General features: G+C 46.2%; 1 protein-coding gene across 1 annotated transcript in view; it reads right to left on the reverse strand.

Annotated features, from left to right (window-relative positions):
- Positions 1-21,335, reverse strand: part of Vit (vitrin) — a 119,664-nt gene extending 98,329 nt beyond the window's left edge. Inside the window, exon 1 of the mRNA XM_008764427.4 lies at positions 21,104-21,335. The gene's annotated coding sequence lies outside the window, so the exon portion shown is untranslated. The remainder of the gene's footprint in view (positions 1-21,103) is intronic.
- Between the last annotated feature and the right edge of the window lie 2,033 nt (positions 21,336-23,368).

Genomic DNA, 23,368 nt, shown 5'->3' on the forward strand with positions numbered 1-23,368 from the left:
AAATGCATCAGAGAAGTATGTGAGTACCGAGAGCTGTCTCCTTTCTCCAGAAAAGAAAAACAGAGAAACCAAACAAAAGAAAGGCACCCCGGATACACACCAGAACCAATCAAGTCACATATTTTAAATGGTCTATTTTATAATCTGTGAATGATAGGTAATAAAATTACATTAGAAATTAGTTAACAAGGCATTATTGATAGCCTACACACAAACCCAAGGGGTTTGAAATGCAGGGAGCACAGAGGAACACGCTCAGATCTCAGCAGTCATGAAGAACACACATGACCTTCACATAGTGGTCTGCACAGATACCAGTCAGTTCCAAGAAAAAATTGCTCTAATCCTGGTGAAGATGGTACCTGCATATGACTCATCAGCATTAGAACCAACCAGAAGCTCTTGGTGCTTTTGGAAGCAGAGCATAGTGAAGGTTGTTCCGCACCCCTGTGCTTTCCTTTTTCTTGGTTGTTTTTTTTTCATACTCTTAAATGTTAATGTGACTTTTGAAATAAGAGGGAAAACATCGAAACCCTCGCTCTCTGACCCCCCAGAGACCAGGGCTGAAGTTCCGCTTAGCAATTTCTGCAGAGGGGAAGGCGGTCAATATCATGAAGTCATAGGGTGTTCAGCGGCTAGGGAGCCTTAATTCCTCCTGTGCTCCCAGAAGTGCTGACAAAAATTGAACAAGAGCTTCCAAAAGAATGTTACTTGTGCATGAATTATGGATTGTGCTGTGAGCTATAATTTAAAAATTCCCCAACCTGGAGTTCTGGTGAGGCAGATAAAGCCCAGTTGTGAAAGAAAAAATATACTTTAGTGTAAGGAGATTAGCATAGCCAATTCAATTAGATATCATTGCCTGAAGTTAGAAGAGGACAATTTTGTAATAAATAATAATAGCACCTTGTTCTAACTTCATCTCTCTTGCTGTGATAAGACGCTCTGACCAAAAAACAACTTAGGGGAGCAAAGTGATGATTTTGGCTTACAGGTCACACCTGATCATCGTGGGAAGTCAAGGCAGGAACTGAAGTAAGACACCAAAGAGGAATGCTGCTTTCTGGATTGAATACAGCTCAGGACCACCACCAGTCGCCCAGGGAATGGTGCTGCCCACAGTGGGCTTGTCTCCCTTACAGCAATCAATTAACAACGAAGGTAATTCCCCACAGGCATGCCCAAGGCCAACATAAACTGGGCAATCATTCTGAGACTCTCTCTCAAAGCTATGTCAAGCTGACAGTTAAAGCTAACTAGGATATACCATATATATTCTTCACTGTCTTTCAACAAATTAGTTAATTATTTACATCTCAAATGGTGCCTCCCCCTCCTAGTCCCCCCTTGAAGTGTCAATCTCCCCATCACCCCTCCCCTTTGCTTCTGAGAGGGCAGCAGTCCCCTGTATACCCCCACCCTGATGTATCAAGTCTCTGTAGGATTAGGCATATTTTCTCCCACTAGAGGTAGATATGGCAGCTCTCTGCTACATATGTGCCGGGATCTTGGACCAACCCCTTTGGTTGGCGGCTCTGGGAGCCCCCAGAGCTCCAGGTTAGTTGACACTGGTGGTCTTCCCGTGGGGTTGCCATCTTCTTGAAAGCCTTTAGTCCTTCCCCTAACTCTTGCATAGGGGTCCTGACCTCTGTCTAATGTTTGTCTGTGAGTATCTGCATCTGTTGCAGTCTTTAAAGAAGGTTCACGTGTGTTTCTAAAATGGGAGCTCTTCTGTTAATGTTATTCTAGCCACCGTCTTCCTCCCCCTCCTCCTCCTCCTCTTCCTCCCCCCTCCTCTTCCTCTTCTTCCTCCTCCTCTTCTTCCTCCTCCTCCTCCTCCTCCTCTGCCTCCTTTGATCCACTATGTAGCTAAGAATGGCCTTGAATTGTATACCACCACAAAAGGTTTCTGCAATGCAGGGACAAAAGTCAGGGTTTTGTTTGTGTTGGGCAAGCACTTCACAAACTGAACTAAAACCGGAAGGCTGATTCTTCATCTTTATCGAGCACTTGGTTCCTAAACTCTGACCCTTTGCTTGGCAATGAAGCCCAAACCCTGTGCTTGCTGAGGAAATAAGTAAGGCTTGTTCTTACAGTGACTTTACTCATCAAGTGGAGGTTTATACGTTGGTCTGAGTTTTTTGTTTGTTTTTTGAGACAGGGTTTCTCTGTGTGGCCTTGGCTCTCCTGGAACTCACTCCGTGTATCCGGTTGGCCTCCAACTCAAGAGATCTACCTGCTTCTGCCTCCTGAGTGCTGGGATTGAAGGCGTGTACCACCACTGCCTAGCTCTTGGTTTCCATTTTAAAGAAAAGGAAACCAAGGTCTCCAGTGAGTGACTAATCTAAGTCAGACCCAGTTTTAATCCTTCTTGCTTCTGTAGCGGTTTTACTCCTTGCCATGTGCAAAAGCAAAACCGACTTTTCCTGAGATCTGTTTGTTAGCACGTTTGATGCTAACAGGTGAAGAAGGCAAGCTGCGTAAGTTAAAGAAGGTCAGAGAGGAACAGTGCTCGATAACGGTGGAAGGAGACAGAGAGGGTAAATAGAGAGAAAATGACTTGTGCAGCCCATGAGGAATGGGATGTATTCGCCAACTTAAAACTTATTCTGTGCACAGAGGCTGACAAACCAGACATTTATCAAGCAAATAAAAATAAAACAATAATCAAACTCTCCAACTGGGGAGGTGCATTTAGGGACCATCTTATCATCACTGTGTGTGTGTGTGTGTGTGTGTGTGTGTGTGTGTGTGTGCGCGCGCGCACGCGCGTGTGTGTTAAGATGCATGTACCTGTATCACTAACATGTTTACTGCTAGATTTCACAGTTACACAATAAACAGAAACAGACCTGAAGAGTTACCACTTCACACAATGACAGCATCAAATGAGGGGCAGCCACAGCCTCTGACCTCTGACCTCTGTGTCCATTGCTCTTCCCGTTCTGTACTCTGCCTGCCTTCCAATTAGAAAGGGCCAGTTTCCTAAAGCACAGGGCTGAGTGAGCGTTCACCTGTCAAAATCTTCTCAGCTCACTCATTCTCTAAATAACAAAGCCTAAATTCCTCAGGGAGTCATTAGAGGCTCTGGAAATGTGGTCCAGGTGACCCTTCAACACCATTAATCTGAAATTTCTCCTTCATAATTCTCTCCTCCAGCCCCAGCACCCATGGGCTTTTGATCTTTATTTCCACACAGTACTACCGTAGCTCTCACTCACAGTGCTGTCTCTCTGGAAAACCTCATCACCTTCCCCTGCCTTGCATAAGCCTAGCAGTCTTCCAGGCTTCAGCCCAGCGCCCATCCCTTTTTAGGCAATTCTTCCTGGCTTCCTAAAGCCAGAGCCCATCTTCATTCATAAACAAGATGATTCAAAGAAAGAAGAAATGAAAACGGAAAGGTTATGTGTGCTCTCCATGCCAAACAGAGAAAAACAGAATGCACAGCCCAGTATTGAGTTGCAGCAGGTCTTCCGGAGGGAGATTGACTTGTTTGGTCATAGCTAACATTTATGGAATACACGCTAAGTGTAGCTGATAAATTAATTAACTCACTAGTGTTTGCAACAGCATGGCAAAGTATTGACTATTTATTGACTTAATTTAGCAGTAAGGCCCTGCAAACACACAGAAGCCAGAGACTTTGCGCAAGGTGACAAGGCTGGAAAAAAGGAGCAGAATAGAGGCCCCGCCCTTCTCACTGCCATGGTTACTGCAATGCCTGTGGGTCAGTAAAGGACACTGTAGCTGGACTTTTGGCTACTTTATGGGTTTCTCTTTTTACCACCCATCTCCACCCTTATCTCTTCCAACCCCCAGACGCTAGGTAGGAGAGAAAGAAAGGGGGCATCCATATTGTTAGACTACTTCCTGACTAGAGGTGTCGAGTTCATTGGGGCAATTTTGGCCTTTGTCATCAGGATATCTCCAAGCAGCAACCAACCAGCAACCAGCAACCAGCAACCAGCAACCAGCAACCAGCAACCAGCAACCAGCAACCAGCAACCAGCAACCAGCAACCAGCAACCAGCAACCAGCAACCAGCAACCAGCAACCAGTAACCAGTAACCAGGAACCAGCAGGAATAGCAGCAACCAGCAACCAGTAACCAGCAACCAGTAACCAGCAACCAGTAACCAGCAACCAGCAACCAGCAACCAGCAACCAGCAACCAGCAACCAGCAACCAGCAACCAGGAACCAGCAATCAGCAGCCAGCAACCAGCAACCAGCAACCAGTAACCAGCAACCAGCAACCAGCAACCAGCAACCAGCAACCAGTAACCAGCAATCAGCAGCCAGCAACCAGTAACCAGTAATCAGCAACCAGCAACCAGTAACCAGCAACCAGTAACCAGTAACCAGCAACCAGCAACCAGCAACCAGTAACCAGCAACCAGTAACCAGCAATCAGCAGCCAGCAACCAGTAACCAGTAACCAGCAACCAGCAACCAGTAACCAGCAACCAGTAACCAGCAATCAGCAGCCAGCAACCAGCAACCAGCAACCAGTAACCAGCAACCAGCAACCAGCAACCAGTAACCAGCAACCAGTAACCAGCAATCAGCAACCAGTAACCAGCAATCAGCAGCCAGCAACCAGCAACCAGCAACCAGTAACCAGCAACCAGCAACCAGCAACCAGTAACCAGCAACCAGTAACCAGCAATCAGCAGCCAGCAACCAGTAACCAGTAACCAGCAACCAGTAACCAGTAACCAGCAACCAGCAACCAGTAACCAGCAACCAGTAACCAGCAATCAGCAGCCAGCAACCAGCAACCAGCAACCAGTAACCAGCAACCAGCAACCAGCAACCAGTAACCAGCAACCAGTAACCAGCAATCAGCAGCCAGCAACCAGTAACCAGTAACCAGCAACCAGTAACCAGCAACCAGCAACCAATAACCAGCAACCAGTAACCAGCAACCAGCAGCCAGCAACCAGTAACCAGCAGCCAGTAACCAGCAACCAGTAACCAGCAACCAGCAGCCAGCAACCAGTAACCAGCAGCCAGTAACCAGCAACCAGTAACCAGCAACCAGCAGCCAGCAACCAGTAACCAGCAACCAGTAACCAGCAACCAGCAACCAGCAACCAGCAACCAGCAACCAGTAACCAGCAACCAGTAACCAGCAATCAGCAGCCAGCAACCAGTAACCAGTAACCAGCAACCAGCAACCAGTAACCAGCAACCAGCAACCAGCAACCAGCAACCAGCAACCAGCAACCAGGAACCAGCAGGAATAGCAGCAACCAGTAACCAGTAACCAGCAACCAGTAACCAGCAACCAGCAGCCAGCAACCAGTAACCAGCAACCAGCAACCAGCAACCAGCAACCAGCAACCAGCAACCAGCAACCAGCAACCAGGAACCAGCAGGAATAGCAGCAACCAGTAACCAGTAACCAGCAACCAGTAACCAGCAACCAGCAACCAGCAACCAGGAACCAGCAACCAGCAGCCAGCAACCAGTAACCAGCAACCAGCAACCAGCAACCAGCAACCAGTAACCAGCAACCAGCAGCCAGCAACCAGCAGGAATAGCAGCTGCTGCATCCCTCTTGGGGCTCCTGCATTTATATACCCTCTCAAGAGTCACCCGGAATTTCAAACATCATTCACTTGCAAAATCTATCTACAGCTAGCAAACTCCTGCTCCTGCCAGAGTGCAAGGCAAATCACGCTCTGCTGCTGTACCAGTCTGATGCAGCCCCATATGCCACACCCGGATTTAAAACAAAGACATTTTCCCATAGCATGTCTATGTTTTTAAAGAAACCAAAGTTTCCACTACAGGTCACAGAGATAAACCACTCTGGAGCTGGTTTCGGGAAGCAGTGTCTGCTTTATTGCACACCAGGAGCCACTTATATAGTGGGAGCCGATCGCTACTCTTGGTTAGTATATGACCTCGGATTGGATAATGCGTGCTCATACAATCAGGGTCTCTGTGGGGGAAGAAGCTATGTGGAGAGTGCGGACTCCTCCAGAATGCCAGCTACTCATGCTACTTCGGAATTCAAGTGTTCTGACATCAGGAGCATGTGTGCATTAGAAGCAGAGTCCGCTAAGCAGGCTAGCCACCAGCTCGTGCCTGCGTTTTCTCCTACACCCCACTGGCCATTGCTGGCTTATGGGAAGCAGGTGCCTTCAGCTGCATTCTGACTCAGTTGGTCGAAGCTGGTATCATACTGTTGGAATGCTCGCATATGGATTCCACTCGGCAGCTAGGATTGAACCCACCTGTTATTTATATCACAAACACTGGCCCCATCTTGGTCCCCCCTCACAAAGTCCCTCCTCCATGTCCCCTTCTGTATTCATCTGAGAGGGGAGATCCCCCCCCCCTGTATCCCCCCAACCCTGGCACATCAAGTCTCTGCAAGATTAGCTGCATCCTCTCCCTCTGAGGCCAGGCCAGGCAGCCCTGTTGGGGGCGGGGATGGATACCACAGTCAGATTACAGCTTTGAGGAGAGCCTCTACTCCACACCCACATGGTTGTTGGGGGACCCACACGGAGACTGAGCTGCAGTCTGCTACATATGTGACAGGGCCTCATTCCAGCCCTTGTATATTCTTTGGTTGGTGGCTCAGTCTCTGAGAGCTCCCAGGGGTCCAGGTTAGTTGACCTCTCTGGAACCCACCTGTGCTTAAAGCTACAAGAAGGAAAAACTGAGCATTGGCTCAGGTATGGGGATCGGAGGAGGCTTGAACAACTTAACTGAGCTTCAGGGAGCTACTCCGTCAGGCATGGAAGAGGAATGAGATTATTATGGAACACAGAAGGGGCTACATATGCCTTGAATGTCATGCCTAAAGAATGTGAGATCGATCCTGTAGGCAACAGGGAGACTTGGAAGGCTTAAGAGTGATTTTCTTTGCATTCGTCATTCTAATAAGCCCCTTGGAGGTCTACGTTAGCCACCCACTTGGGGGAAAAAATCTACCCCATTGGACATATAGAGGTGATATAATGTTGGTGTTTGCCTGATGTAGGTGTGGTGCAGGGGAGCACCCAACCATCCTCCATCCGTTAGGCGAAGAGAGCCAGCTCCCATCTGGAAACAGTTAGCAGTTATGTAGCCTTTGGGCTGTTACTTCCAACATGCTGGAACCCCCTGGGGACAGATGTCTCTGTGTGAAGAGAGGCCACATCTGCAGCCTCGCTTCCTCTGCTCCTCTTGCCTGTCAGCCCTCAGCCTCTTGCCGTTGGGTGTTGGGCGATCAGAGTAGAGAGGAAAAGGAGGTTGGCATTTGGTGGGGGCTCCTTTGCAAGGTGGATGTGGTCTTGATATGGACCGTAAGTTTTACACAGGCTACAGACCTGGGGGCGAGGTCTCAGTGACTCCATTCACTTCCACCTTGATACCAACAGACACCATGAGGTGGAGACTAGAGTCTTCAAGGATTTGAAGGGGGCCGGGGGCACATAGTAGTTCACTTTCCAGTTCTTTCTGTTTCCACCCTCCCTTTTTGTCTTCAGGAAGTAGTAACAGGAAAGTGCGTTGAGTCACATGGGCAGAATAAGTATTACTATCTCTTAATATATATTTCACTAGGTATATGCGAGTCAACCCACAGATGTAAGGCCAGGTTACACGGTCAAGACTGAGAATGGCCTTCAAGGCGTGGGTCCCCTTTCTCACAGACCTTCTAAAGGACAGATTGATTCCAGGTTAGCAACTGAAACGGCTGCAGCTGGAGATATTTCGGGAAATATCTTGGACCAGTCAGCAAAGAGCCTTGTTCAGTATTGTCACAACTGATCGTCAACATGCTCTGATGTCTGCAACAGTTTGTGAATTAAAAGGGCACCATGGCTAGAAAATTCCACATTGCGAAACTTCATCACATGCACCTTGTTTTCTCAGACATAGCCTCTTACTTGGCCTGGATCCTACTGTGTAGGTGAGGCTGGGTCCCACTACTCTCATGGAGCCTTCTGTTTCTCCCTCCCCAGTGCTGGGATTATGGGAGTTCGGCTTTAAAGCAGGCTCTTGGGCTGTTCGTGAGGCCTTCAAGTCTACACATCAAGCACTTTACTGATAATGGCCAATTCTCCAGCTAAGTGCGCTTCGTATTGGGGTTGGGTATTTAGCTCAGTGGTAGAGCGCATGCCTAGCAAGCTCAAGGCCCTGGGTTCGGTCCCCAGCTCCGAAAAAAAAAAAGTGTGCTTCATATTAATTATGTCAGACTTCCTGGTAGAGCGCTTGCCTAGCAAGCGCAAGGCCCTGGGTTCGGACCCCAGCTCCAAAAAAAGAAAAAAAAAAGAAAAAAAGAAAAAAAATTATGTCAGACTTCCTAATCAGCCACTGCTGTGTACCTCGAACGATGCTGCAACTCATCAGCTAATCCTTATGAAGTGAAATCCCCACACTTATCTGTGGTGCCCTGTTCACTTTCAAAGCCCAGCGGCACCGCTGACTTCACTCCTACAAGATGCAGGACCATCAGCAGCTCAAACATAGCCACCGAGAACATTCACTTGAGTTGAGGTGACTCAGCTGGTCCAAGCCTATAATCTAGCAAGAAATGATACCTTAGACCAGTGGAGATCTCCCCTGGGCCTTGAGAATTGAGACTTTGAGAGTCTCGAAGTGTGTGGCTGCTGAGCTGCAGGCCTTGTGGGGCCCTGCATAAAGACAGGGATAGAGACAGAGACAGAGACAGAGGGCGAGAGGGCGAGAGGGCAAGAGGGCGAGAGAGGTAGAGATAGAGAGATAGAGAGAATAAGCCAGTGAGAGATAATAAGAGTGGCTATGTGTGGACAGTGGGCATGGCGTGGGGGGAAGCAGGGAGGGGGCGCCTTCATTTCTGGCCACATCCCAGGTCCCACTTCCAGTCTGAGGGAGATCCAGCTGGACCTGGCTCTTGTGCATGACGAACGTACTGCTGGGTGCTTTTACTCCAGCCAGTTTGAATTAGATTCCATTTCTGGCAGCTTAGACTAAAACCCCTTTCCATGTTTATTTTTTTAGTTAGGTCTCATTTCCCTGAAAAGACGGCTGATGGAATGAGAACTCTTCAAATGAGAAGGATGCGCGCACTTCTCTTCTGTCAGCATCCGAGCAGGGGCTTCGTGGAGAGGCTGCATGGAGCCTCGAAGCAAGGTGGAGGGAAGGAGGCATGGCGGAGGGAGCCAATGAACTCTGACTGAGGACGGGCGACCTCAAAGCAAAGCTACCAGAACAGTGTTATGGGGTTTCCTCGATTACAACAGTGCTGTGCCAGCACGGACATTTGACAGCTCTGAAGACACTTTGGTTACTACAATTTGGCACCTCACGAGTAGAGGGTAGTAGCTCGGACATTCCTTAAGGAACAAGCCAGCATTTCAAATAAAGAGTCAACGAAGTCTAATTTGGGTGAATGATTAGTTTTCAAGTTGTTTATGAAAATGTCGCACCAGCTGATATTACCACCCAGGAATTTAATTTCCCTTAAGTCTCACATATGCATAAGTGAATAAGGTGTGAACTGTTTACGAATACATTCCTTTCTTGGGGACCGTGTTTCAAAAAAAAATTATGTGTGTGCAGAGGGAGTTGCCCCTAAGTAGGGTGTGCTCTCATGACTCCTGGAGCTGAGGTCACAGGGGGTTGTGAGGTGTCTGACCAGGGACACAAGAACTGAGCTCAGGTCCCCTGGCTTTAACCACCGAGCCATGTCCCCAGCCTGGGGACTGCTTTTGATCATTGGGAAAACCCCACAGCGGAGGTATTCTGTGGGCACCAGTTGGGTTAAACAGCTCATGTATGTGCCATGACACACACATGGATGTGCATTTGCCGCTTATCCATGTGGCATTTTTCGAGTCTCAGCAACCCGGAACGGGAAAGCCTGATTGGGTATGTGTTTGAAACCATCACTTTGTACCTCGTTAAGATCTGCCATATGGTAATGTTTACCACATCCACAATCACTTCCACCAATGGTGACTTCCAGGGACACTGCAGATAGCAATTACATTCCTGAGGTAGTAGTTTAGATCTTGGACTGCGGGTGGCGGGCTGTGGGGTGGGGGTGGGGTGGGGAATGCACTGGTTTGCGGGCGTGCACTGAAGAGCTCCCAAGAGCCATCCATCCTGGGTAATGGAAAGGGTATCAAGAGGGGAACATCTGGGGGAAGGAAACAAGGCCCTCTGAGATGAGGTGGGGCACGAGGGCACCTCCCAATTACCCTGGCAACCAAGAAAGGCTGAAAGGAATCGCATGCCGCTGTTAAACATGGGTTTCTCTCATCAGATGCCTTGGCCTAATGTGTTTGACACCGCTTTAGCTCTGCCTCCTCTCTGTGAGTTCTCCCTTGGGTTTTTGTGGTTAGTGACTGCCAAGGGCTATCGGCTGTGAACGCAGGGCTGAGTATCTGTTTCAATTCAACTGGAAATCCCTAGAGCCTGCACTAGCACGAACGCTCTGTGCTTTGTTGCTTGGCCTTCGGTTCTGAGGCACAGAAACATGTCCAGCTCTGGGCCCGCCTTCCAACCGAGATAGGAATAGGAGGACTTGTTGCGGGACCTGGGTTTTCCTGACTGCCTCTTGGCAAAGAATGGGCGAAGGTCAGGTGACAGGCCTTCGGCTTTCCCAGAGTAGTCAAGGCACACTCTTGAGTCTGGTCAAGAGGAGGCTACTGGAAAATGGAGGGTGTGGAGGAGTGTGCAGGAGTGGCTGTGTCTGTGGCTAGAGAATTAAGGGCTGTAGAGGATTAAACTCTGGAAATTACCAGGGACAAACAGAAAGAGTCATTTAGATGCAAGATACTAAACTCTAAAGGAAGCCTCCTAGCCTCACATTCCAGAGCTCCTGAGAGCGTTCTTAGCCCTCAAAGACCTTTTAGCTTCACTCACACGCCTCTCCAGATAATTCTTGTTATGCCAGGAGGGATTTGTTCCCTTTATTCCTCTTCACAGATTTATTTATTTATTCATTTTTTTATTTATTCATTTATTCATTTATTTATTTTTATTGAGATAATGTCTTACTATGTTGCCTAGGAAAGCCTCGAGCTCTGAGCTGAAGCGCTGCTCCCGACTTAGACCCCTTGACTATCTAGAACTGAGGGCATGCGACAGTGTGTCTGGGTTTTTGCAGAAAGTTCTAGAAGTTTCACGTTTACCCAATAAGAACCGTCGTTTCGGGATCCTCACTCAGTGCTACACACCACACTCAGTAGGACTCACAGACTTCTGGTGGTAATAGTCTCAGGAGAGTACTACTGGGTTCGCCTGCTTTCCAGAGCAGAGAACGGAGCCATAGAGAAGGTTTGCAAGTTGTTCAAGGTCGTAGAGGATATGCGACTCTCCTAGAACTATGTCAGACGTGGAATCCTTCACGCCTTCAGCATCTCGTGTCCCCATCACTCATAGCATGGGCCCACCTTCCCTTCCACCTGACTCATGGATCCGAGGCATTTACAATTTTCACTCGACAAGAGTTAAATTTCAGGCTGTAAAACATACACGTTGGATAATAAAAGCTGTCATAATTATAAGGGGTCATTCTGGGATCTGAACTCGCGGCGTTTCTCTTCCTCGCAGATGTTCAAATGATGTACAGGCATCATTTTTAGGTTTAATCAGGTGTGTCACCCCCAATATAAAGAGAAGCTCAGGAATACTAGTTAACTGTGTGGTGGGATGTGAAAACGACTGACTCTCGGACGACTCAGGACTCGGTCACGGCATCTGACTGTTCTCACGTCCCAAGGTGGCCTTCTGGAAGTTCCTCTCACTGTTGCCCAATGTGGGGTGGGAGAGAGGAACTGTCAGGAAGGGAGCAAAATGCCAATACTCTTTCCCAAAGAAATTCTCTAGTCTCTGAGCATTTCTCTTGGCTTCCATGTCCTTTTGCAGAGTCTGGAGGAGGGAGCAAGCTGGGGTTCCAGTTTTTATGCCTCTTTGGAACCCCACCTTGGTTTCCCTGGAATGTCCCTGGAAGCCACTGAGACACGGGGAACCTGATTTTGACTTATGACTTATTGGCATAATTCTCAGGGAAGAATATGCACCCAGCGAGACTCCCCGTGTAGCTGGGCATCTTAACACATGCCTACAATCTCAGCATCCAGAAGACAGAGGCAGGACGTTCATTGCCAGTTTAAGACCAGCTTGGTCTATATAACAAGTTCCAGGCCAGTTAGGTCTGCATAGTAAAGTCACTGTGTCAAAATCCAACCAACCAAACCAACAACCAAACACAAACACAAATAAAACCAAGCAAACAGGCTCCCTGTGTGAGACAGTCTTCTTGGGGTGAGTGGGGGTAGGATCCTGCAGTCAGGAGCATGGAAGGCAGAAGGGACTGCACAGAAAGCAAGTGAGCACCGACCAGAGGCTGAGGGAGAATCTGTAAACCCCAAGCCAGAGCACCTACAACCAGGTGGCTACAGGTAAGGGACCCCCAGTAAAGTGAGAGCATCTCCAAAGCACCCACGGCTGTGCTGTTTGGGACCTGAAACAGCTGTAACTCCCTCCTCCAAAGCTTAGGGAATCGGATGCCAGCCCACGCGGTGGCAACCTTAGCAGGTTTTTCTGTTACCTTGACCACACCTCCATTTCTGTGGTTCCATTCGAGACACAAAGTAGTCATTACTGCTGGCCAATGGGGCATAAGACAGAGGAAGGGAGAATTCAGTCATTACCCACATGGGTGGGGTGTGAGGATATAAATTCAGGATGCTATCTGTCAGTCTTGCCTAATATCATATACATGCCAATGAGACCTATACAACTGAGTCAAAATATGATCAAGGTCATCAAAAACCTCGGGGACTTGAAAGACTAAGGGGCCTAATCAGATTTTTATGCAGGGCAGAGGCAAGCACTATTCCAATGTGAGGTCACAGTGCAGGTATCTGGGGAATACGGAAGAGTATGAGGAGGTCACACTGAGTCCCTGAATCACAGCACATCTGTGATTTCTCCTGATCTCACTCTGTTCCAAACACCACCCTGGCCTGCCAAATACAAACCCAGTCACCCACTCAGGGTCTTTGTCAGAACTCTATGCTGGTCTGCTGCCATGAGATGCTTTTCCCTGGGACTTTACAGCACTTCCCAGATCCAATAATCCAATGAAAATTATTCCCCCATCTCATTGCTCCTATATCTCCATCGTGCTTCTTGCTTGTGTTTTCTGCAGCTACCCCACCACCAGCTACACACACACACACACACACACACACACAAAATACACATATACACACATACATACACACATAGATATATATACACACATATACACATACATATATACATACACACATACATATATACATACACACATACATATATACATACATACACACATACATATATACATATACACATACATACATATATACATACACAAACACACACACAAAATACACATACACACATACACACACAAAATACACATATACACACATACATACACACATACATATATACATACACACATACATATATACATACACACATACATATATACATACACACATACATACATATATACATACACAAACACACACACACACACACACACACACACACACACACACACTTCTGCAGTTCTGAGAACCGTGAATGCATGTGGAGGCAGCTCACTAAATAGTAGTGGATACTGGCTGTCATCAAATGCTTCTATCTCAGTTTTCCTGAGAGGCTTATTTCTATTTGAGTACAAATCTCACAGTATTGTGCCAGCAGAGGTAGTCTGGGCAAGCCAGCTCACTGTACCTTTTATGTCTAAAGCATGTTTTCTGTGCGGGGACACAAAGAACCCCAGAGGGAACTTATTCAGTATTAAGACGCCAGTGACCTGATCCTCTGGAAATTGCACACACTTTCTCCCTCAAGAAAAATAATCCCCTCCCTGCACTTTTATAAGCTGAGAGAAGAGGAGGAGGAGGAAGAGGAGGAGGAGGAAGTGGAGGAGGAGGAAGAGGAGGAGGAGGAAGAGGGGGAGGGGAGGGGGAGGAGGAAGAGGAAGAGGAGGAGGGAAGGGGGAGGAGGAAGAGGAGGAGGGGAGGGGGAGGAAGAAGAGGAGGAGGGGAGGGGAGGAGGAAGAGGAAGAAGAGGAAGAGGGGGAAGAGGAAGAGGGGGAGGAGGAAGAGGAGGAGGAGGGGGAGGAGGAAGAGGAAGAAGAGGAGGAGGAGGACAGGATTCTTCTTGTGACAGCTGTAGACCCGAAACTTTAGCTTTCTTCCAACTGAGAAAAATAATCAGAGTTATCTTTCCTGGAGTCATGTTAATGTTAAGAGTGTTTTTAGTCTGTGTGAGGGAATGGGGATTACTTCTATAACAAGCTGTCAACTTCACCCCAGTGAAGATAAAGGAAATGTTTGGAGACCCCACAGGCTGTGAGGACGTTTTCCATCCCACCGGCCACCAGCCTTCTCCCTGAAACTTGGAAGGAATTCCTTCTTTAATTTTACTTTTTATTTTTGGCTTTTTGAGACAGGTTCCCTGTGTATCCCTGGTTGTCTTGGAATTAGCTCTGTACAGGCTGGCCTCAAACTGAGAGATCCACCTGCCTCTGCCTCCTGAGCGCTGAGATTAAAGCAGGCATCACCACCACAAGGATTGAAAGCGAGTCTTAAATCAAGATTGGTCAAAGACCGACACCCCAACAGTCCCTTTCTGAGTCTCTTTCCCTTCCTTTTATTATGGAGAGGGCTCTAGTCAAGACATATAGCCTTTCTTAGAAGTTTGGCTCCAAAACTGTGTTCAGAATAGCAAAGACTGATCTGATAGTAATAAAACAAACAAACAACAAACAAAAAACCAAAACAGGTCCCTTGGTGCCTGCTGTGTTTAGAATGAAAGCCTGGTGTTACAGCTCTTGGATGTGAACCTGAGATCTTCTTATCTAGGACCTTAAACTTCAAGGACTTCTCAGTGCCTTTTCTGTGAGGAGATAGCAGTAACTCTTGTCTGTTTAGTGTGGCTGTCAAACGAGCTATCATATGAAAGGGTATTAATGCTATTGTCATCACCAGGTGACAATTAATTGTTCTGTCCACACTGTTGTTATCATTATACATTTACTGTTTTGCAAGATGTTGTCCACCTAGACAGAAGGTTAGGACCCAACAGAGCAAGCAGCTGGCTCTCTCAGTAGGACGATGCTTCCTAGGATAAGCTATGGCTTGATTCTTACATGTACGTCCTGGTGAAGGAAACTGGATAGTCTAAATGTTAATATCTCCCAAGGCTCACAGAAATCCTTGCCTGGAAGGTAGTGGTATTTGGAGTTGGAGCCTTTGGGAATGACCAAGTCAGAGACCTCAAGAGGAGGAGGGACAATCTCAGCAAAAGAAACCAAAGGGCTGGGGAGATGTGTCTGTCTGAGCACTGGCTGGGTAAACATGAGGACCCAAGTTCAAATCTCTAACGTCTGTGTAAAATGTTGAGCATGGTCATCCTCATGCTTATTGCTCTGGTGCTGTGGGAGGTAGAGATGAGAGGATCCCTGGGACTGCCCGCCAGCCTATTTCCAGATTGAGGGAGAGACCCTGTCTCAAAAGAATAAAGTGGAGAGTGATAGAACATGTCTCCTAACTTCCCTTTCCACCTGCACCCCATGTGCAGATACAGTGAGAAGATGCTCTGTATAAAACAGAAGGTTGACTCTCACCAGACATAGAATTTATGGGTGCCTCAATCTTGGACTTCTCAGCCTGCAGAACTCAAAATAAAAATTCCCATCTGTAGGTTACCCAGTCTCTGGTATTTCTTACAGAAGCCCAAAGTAAGTACTCGAAGGGTTCAGCATGGTACTCTGGACATATATGCCACCCAGCCTTCACAGTTGAGAATCCTAGCACCTACCATGATGGGATTTGCAAGTGAGACCTTGGGTGGTAAATAGGCCTTGGAGGGAGCCTGAGTGAAATCAGTGCCTTATCATACGGTCTCAATTTTTTGCTCTCTGCCATTCTCAATGAGGAGTCGGTTGCCTACAAACCCAAAATCATGTCTCTATCATATTCCAGTCTTTGAGCAGTTTGTTCCTGTCTTGTCATTCTTCAGAGCTACAGGGAATTAACGTTTGTGGTTTAGGACAGCTAGGCTACGGTGTCTAATAGCACTGACCGACCTGAATACATAGAAAAGAAGCAATTCTGTGTTTTTGTTCCTTCTTCCTTTGTTCGGAAGTTTGTTAGGGTTCCCTGCCAATTCTCTTGGAAATCTTTGAGAGAAGGTTGTATTATTTGGTCAGTCAAGTGGCCAGGAAATAACACCTGACATTTAATTCTCAAGAAGAATTGAAAAAACTTTAATGAAAAAAATATGAACTAGAAATGGAACTAAATGTTTTCTATGAATTCTAAGATCAGAAAAAAAAAACACTCTGTGAAAAAATTATCTTTGTTGACTAGGAAGCACAGTAGTATTTCTGTGTTTCAAGATTCTGGCCACAGCTTTGACTCGGGACAGGATGTGGGTATCCCTTACTTCAGTTCACCCCTTTCCCTTGACCTGGAGTACAGCTGGGGATTTTTCCAAGTCACATCTGTTCTATGTGGATTCGCCATTTCCAGGTTGCCATGTAACGTAATTTTTATGGGTGGTTCTATCAAACATCGTATAGTGCCTGCTTCAGACACTTCCCAGGCAGCTTGAACATTTCTACTCATCCCTAAGGACCTCAGGAAGGCTTACAGAAAAGTTTCTAGCTGATTAAAAACAAATTCTACAGCCAGTATCCACAAATGTTTGTTTTATGGATGAGGTAACCATGGAAAATGCAATAAACAAAACAGAAATAGTCCTTGCTCCATGGTGAACATGTGACTCCGGGCATGACTGTGGTGTGGGGTGGAGATTATCCTTTCAGCTAGGTGATTTCAGGCTGAAAGTGTGGGTGTGTGCATGTGTATGTGCATGCATGTATATATGTGTGCATATATGTAACTGTGCATATGTGTGCATGTGTATATGCCTGAATGTATGTGTGCAAGTGTGTGCATGTGTGTATGTATGTGTGAATGTGTGTGCATGTGTGTATGTGTGTACATATGTGTGCATGTGTTTGTGCATATGTGTGTATGTGTATGTACATGCATGTATGTATGCATGCATGCATGTGTGCATGCATGTGCATGTGTGTAACTGCATATATCTGCATGTGTATGTGCATGTGTGTACGTATGTGTGTATGTGTGTGTGCATATGTGTAACTGTGTGCATATGTGTAACTGTGTGCATATGTGTGCATGTGTATGTGCATGTGTGTATGTATGTGTGCATGCGTTTATGCATATGTGTGTACGTGTATGTGCATGCAAGTATGTGTGTATGTGTGTGTGCATATGTGTGTTTAATGAAGAACCTAACAATCAGCACAATCAAAAAGTAACTTCTAACCTCTGTAGTGATTGCCTGATCCCTCTCTTGATGCGCTTTCTGTAAGAATGGAAGCTGTGAGCTGCCATTCTCCAAGTACTGCCCACAACTGTGTAAAGCAGCAGTTTCTCTGTGTAGGTTCTCCCCCTCCTGTTCTCCTGGGTTTGGAAGGTGAGGAATTTCCCTGTCTTCTGGCCACCACAGGTCTTGATGCAGGGGCAGCGAGCTCTCTCAGCCAGCACAGAAGTTGCCTCCTCAATTTATCCTTAGCTGAGTGAGGGACCAGTTTAACCCTCTGAGAGAAGAAGCAGAGACTGATTTCTAACACGTACAAGAACCCCACAGGAACCCACAAATCATTTACTTATCCCACCCAAAGTGGTAATGTTTAAAAGGTCAAAGATACCAAAGAGCACACATGGATGGGTCCACAGCTCCAGCTTCCTATGTAGGCAAAGATTGTCTTATCTGGCATCAGTGGGAGAGGAGGTCCTGTGGAGGCTTGTTGCCCCGATATAGGGGGATGGTTAGAGGGGTGAGGTGGGAGTGGGTGGGTGAGTGAAAGAGCACCCCCATAGAGGCAAAGGGGAGGGGGATGGGATGGGAGTTTGTGAAGGGGAGACTGGGAAAGGAGACAGCATTTGACATGCAAATGAATAAAATAGCCAATTAATAAAAACGTGGAAGATAATGACGTATGGCACGGTGGAAGCTTGGGTTTCTTGTTACAGTCATTAACACAATGAAAATGCTTGCCCGCACGCACGTGCACACACACCCTTTGACTATCTTGTGAAGAACAATTATTTTGAGTTTCATTTTCAAAGTTTCAGTGTCTTAGTTAGGCAAAGTCTTTAGTCTTTTGCCATGATAAATAAAACACCATGACCAAAAAGCCAACTGGGGACAGATGATGACTCTCAATTCCTACTCCATCACTGAGTAAGTTCAGGCAGGAGCTGAAGCAGAGACCATAAAGGAATACTACTTACTGGCTGGCTCCTCATAACTTGATCATCCTGCTTTCTTACACTATCTGGGACCACTTGCCTAGGGATGGCACCACCCATGGTGGGCTTGGTCCTCCCACTTCAATCACAATCAAGAAAATTCTCCACAGTTTTGCCCATAGTCCAGTCTGGTGGGGTGTACTTCTCAGTTGAGGTTCCTTCCCAACTAACTCTAGCTTGTGTCAGGTTGGCATAACACACACACACACACACACACACACACACACACACACACACACACACCATTATTTTTATTAAACACAAATATTTAAAATACAGTTTCTGAGACTATACATGGACTGACCCAGGGCTCCAACTGCATATGTAGCAGAGAATAGCCTTGTTGGGGCACCAGTGGAAGGGAAGCCCTTGGTCCTGCCAAGGTTGGACCCCCAGTGCAGGGGAATATGGGGGGCAGTAAAGGGGGATGTATAGGGGGAATACCCGTATTGGGAGGGGGAGAGGAGGGAATGGGGGCTTATGGACAGGAAACCAGGAAGGGGAATAACATTTGAAATGTATGTAAAGAAATATATCTAATAAAAAACTAAAAAAAATACAGTTTATGTAAGCCTACTTTGACACTTCATTTTTTTGTTGTTGTTTTTTTTTTTTTTTTCGGTTCTTTTTTTCGGAGCTGGGGACCGAACCCAGGGCCTTGTGCTTCCTAGGCAAGCACTCTACCACTGAGCTAAATCCCCAACCCGGACACTTCGTTGTTTTAATGTAGAGAGCTGCACAATAAAATGGACCGTCTTGTCCCCCTTCTTCATTTAATATGTCATGTGAAGAAATGGAGACAGAAGTATTAGCTTCCTAGGGTCACTTGATGACCTTTTATGACCGATCTCTGTCTCCTGCCATGCACTCACTACCGTAACCCTTAGCTCACCTGGGGAGAACTTGGGGAGAAGAAGCTGCACATGTGGGCACATGCTAACAGGACCTTCCTGTGGGACAGCAAGCATTTAGCACAAGACCCACTCTTTCCACTAGAATTCTTTTCTGATGTATAGAATACATTCCTATAGGAAACACGTCACCTCTCAAATCCCCGTTGGGGCTGCCAATCAATATTAAGCCTCGTGCCTGCCCTGGGAAGGAGGAGATGCAGGCATTTCTGTCTCTATTTTTCAAAGGGGGAGGGGACAAAAATCAAGAATTGTTCCTCGTCTTTCCTGAGGTAGCACACGGAGGCAGTAGCAGGGCTGCTCTTGTTAGTCAAGACTCCTGGCTTGGCAAGTGGGTCAGACCACAGGGCTTTCCTGTGTTCCACGTGTCTTACAGGAATTACATTGGAGGACAGCACACGCAAGTCTGCTTTCACGGCGCTATTCAAACTATCCGCCGGACTTTCTCTGAAAGAAGCTATTCTTTATGCGATAGGCAACTTGCTGGAAAGATAATTAGATCTGCTGAAGGACAGCCACAAACACGATTTAAGCTGAGATATGGAGTGTTCCCAGCATTCCTGAGGCATTTCCTGTTCAGCCTTTCCAGTGGTGAGGTATAAGGTATATTTAAATGAAGTCTAGCCTGGTAAATTAGCATATTGCAATAAAAATGCATTCCTCGTTGTCTTAAAAGTCCTTGTCTAATGTCTATTTTTAATAAAAGAAGATATTTAAATTTAACAAAGACAAATTCTTCCAGCTTTCTACCAGTAGACATACACACACACACACACACACACACACACACACACACACACACACACACACACACATATACACACACAGAGACAGAGAGACAGAAGCAAAGAAAAAATAGACAGTGTTTGATCCTGTCTTGCTTCAGGGCATTTTATCCTCCAAGAGACCAGGGGAAAAACAACCTCATAACTTTACAATCAGAACTTCCAAATTTATTGCAACACAACATAATGGCAAAATATTATTTTCTTAGCAGAAACGATTTAAAAAAAAAAGCCAACCACCATGGCCAAGAATGCCTGGTTCTGTTTTTACAATTAACTCCAAGAAAACCTTGAATTCCACTCTTGATTTGGGGCTGGTTAGAGACGCTGTGGCTTGTTTGGAGGGAAGGATCCTGTGTAATTGTTCAACTCGATCCTCTGTTTAACCTGCGCCTCGGGCATTTACTTCATGTTTATACTGGTTCCACACAATCGTGCTTAAAAAGAGATTGTGCGTCCTTTCTTCTCGTGCAAAGCTGAGCTACAATGGACAGGACAACAATGCCAGCCCCTTCTTGGGGCTTATCAATAACAGAAGCATTCAGCCTAAGAAAACATCGCTATTGTAAACTGCCAACGGCTTGCACATCTTGCCACATTCCACAGAGACCTGCCTCACTAGAGAGACAGGGAGATCAACCCCAGATTGTTTCTCTTTTAGCACCGCTGTGCCCATTCCTCACATGGCTTCTCATACATTAAGCAGTGGCTATATTGTTACTGTATTCCTTACCGGAAACAAGTTGAACTTAAAAAGAAAAATGTAAAGATGCTTAAAGGTGCCATACAAACGCCACATTTTCCAACTTGAACCATAATGAAGATGCTTTAGTGACAGAGCAAAAAAATGTGTCCTAATCTTAGCATTACAACACACACACATGGTTGTTTACAACTATGCCAGCTAGCACCCACTTCTCCCATCACTCTCTGTAAAATGAAAAGTTTTTGGCTGGCTTAGGCATTTATTCTTGCTTTTCAATGAAAAGAACTTTTAAATATTCTTATAAGCTTGAATGGAAAGCAACTATATATGTATCCCTTTAGTAATTCGTCAGACATACCTTGTTTGAAGAAAGCAGTGGGGTTTTTTTTTCCGCCCTAAACTTTCCACCACAAAGAATGGTTATCCTTTTTTCTTTAAGCGTTTCTGCATCACAAATCCCATCCAAATTATTCTAAAGAAGAAGCAAGAGGAGGTCGAGGAATCTTTTCTCTTCTCAGGCGAGCTAAGCAAACATTCCCATCCACCTCTCAGCCCTTTGGAAGGCTCATTTTGTAACACACACACACACACACACACACACACACACACACACACACACACACACACACACACACGCCTCTCATACTGGGCTTAGTGCTGAATTAGGCGGTCCTCTTTCAAATTTCCACTCCCACTTGCTTTTTTTGGGAAAGGATTTCTAAATATTCTTTTCTAGCCCAAAGCACACATCCAGTAAGCAAGTTCTACAGTTAGATATTCTGAGAGGTAGAGTGGAGTTGTTAAACAAGAACTTTTATTTCTTTAAAAGTTTGCTTTAAAAACCTATCCAAGAAGGGGCAGTTGGTTTTTTTTTTCTTTCTTTCTCTTTCTTTCTTTCCTCCTTTCTTCCTTTCTTTCTTTTTGAGCACTAAGGAACAGAACTGTATGAAGACACACACACACACACACACACACACACACACACACACACACACACACACTGCTAAGCTTACTACCGGATTCTCACCCTTTGCACTGAGAACACATATTTTTTTCTGGATGCTACTGCTTTGTTTTGCTTCGTTTCCATCCTTGCTTCTTGGGCAAACTGCATGAAATAATTGAGGTGTAGGCTGCCGGTAACAGGACACGCGATAATAATAGTGGGAAACGGACTCTGACTCATGGTTCACAGAAAACTCTCCTCTTGGGTATCTCCCACCATCGGGGAGAAAATGCCCATTTCAGTTACTTAGACATTAGTGACATCCACTAAGCCAAAGAGATTTGGGCCCAAAACATACATAAGAATATGTCAGCATGAAAAAAAAAATCTGACCACAAAGTAAAATAAAAGAGTCCATGGGACAGTACTCCAGGCTGCACTGTCTCTCCGTGTGGCGGGGCATCCTTTTGCCAGCTGGGCAGAGTAGCAAGGAGCCATTTCCCCTCCTGCTGGGGAACGTGCACTCACGCAGCTGGCGAGGAGAACTTTCTTCCTTCCGCTGTGACTTTTCCGTGTCCTCATCTGCTGGCACTGGGATGGCTCTTTTTACTAAGACTCCGGCCGTCGTGCTATTTACCCTTCCTTTTTCCTTTCTAGATGTGCACCAAAATTACTTTTGATCTTGTTTCTTCTCTCAACAAATCCTGGTGCCAGGTCCACAGGAGACAGACGGGACGATGCCTCCGCTCGGAAGGTCATCGGTCCTGCTGCTCCTGTTAGGGCCGTTTTGTCTGAACGATAATGAGATGGAACTGACAAGAATGCTGGAACTGTAGCTTTTCCGGCACCTTTCTTGGGAGTGATGCTTATTACTTCCGTGTAACAAGTTACTTAATACTTAGAAGACTCTACAACGGTCGATACTGTTAGCTTTCACTTTACAATAAGGGAACTCGGCCCTGGAGAGTGTTAAACTTTCCCCAAGGTCCTTCAAGTGTAGGGACAGGACCTCAGATCCCTATTTAAGGCTCCCTGACTACAAATCAAAGGGACTGTTTTAGTGCTTCCTATTGTGTCTTTTGCTACTTCAATTTAAATTTAAATTCTTATGGTGAATAAAGGACTAATAAAATATAACTAAAAAGCATTCAGAGACTGTTCAAAGGTAATGCAAAGCCATGATGTTTGGGGTGAGGAGATTTTTGGAACTAGAAGAGACGCCTGCCCAGTGTTGGGGATGTGACCTAAAAATGACAACAGTTTTGTAATAACGAAATGTGTCTAATACAGTTTCGCTGGATAAAAATTACTCAGCGAAAGGAAGTAACTCCTTTAAAAAGTAATGAAACATTGTTTGGTTTTAATAATATTGGCAGAAGTGGGGGTGGGGGGTGGGGAAGGAATCTAGAGTCCAAGGCAGACGAGCTAGGTCCCTTTTGGGCTGTTGGTGGCAGGTAACTACGGATGCTCTGGGATGGAATCTAGAAGCACGAGATTGAACACCTGTATGTCCACCAACCACCAAGCTTCTCTGGAGCACAGCCCAGTGAACTCCCCACACAGAGAACTCAGGAGCCAAAGGTGAGAGACGTAGAGGACGAGAGAAAGATACAACAGCCGAAGCAAAGACCTAGAGCTCACATGGCACCAAGGGTCCCACAGTTGGGAGCCTTTCCT

The sequence above is a fragment of the Rattus norvegicus genome, chromosome 6 (genome assembly GCF_036323735.1).
Source record: "Rattus norvegicus strain BN/NHsdMcwi chromosome 6, GRCr8, whole genome shotgun sequence".
Lineage (NCBI taxonomy): Eukaryota > Metazoa > Chordata > Mammalia > Rodentia > Muridae > Rattus > Rattus norvegicus.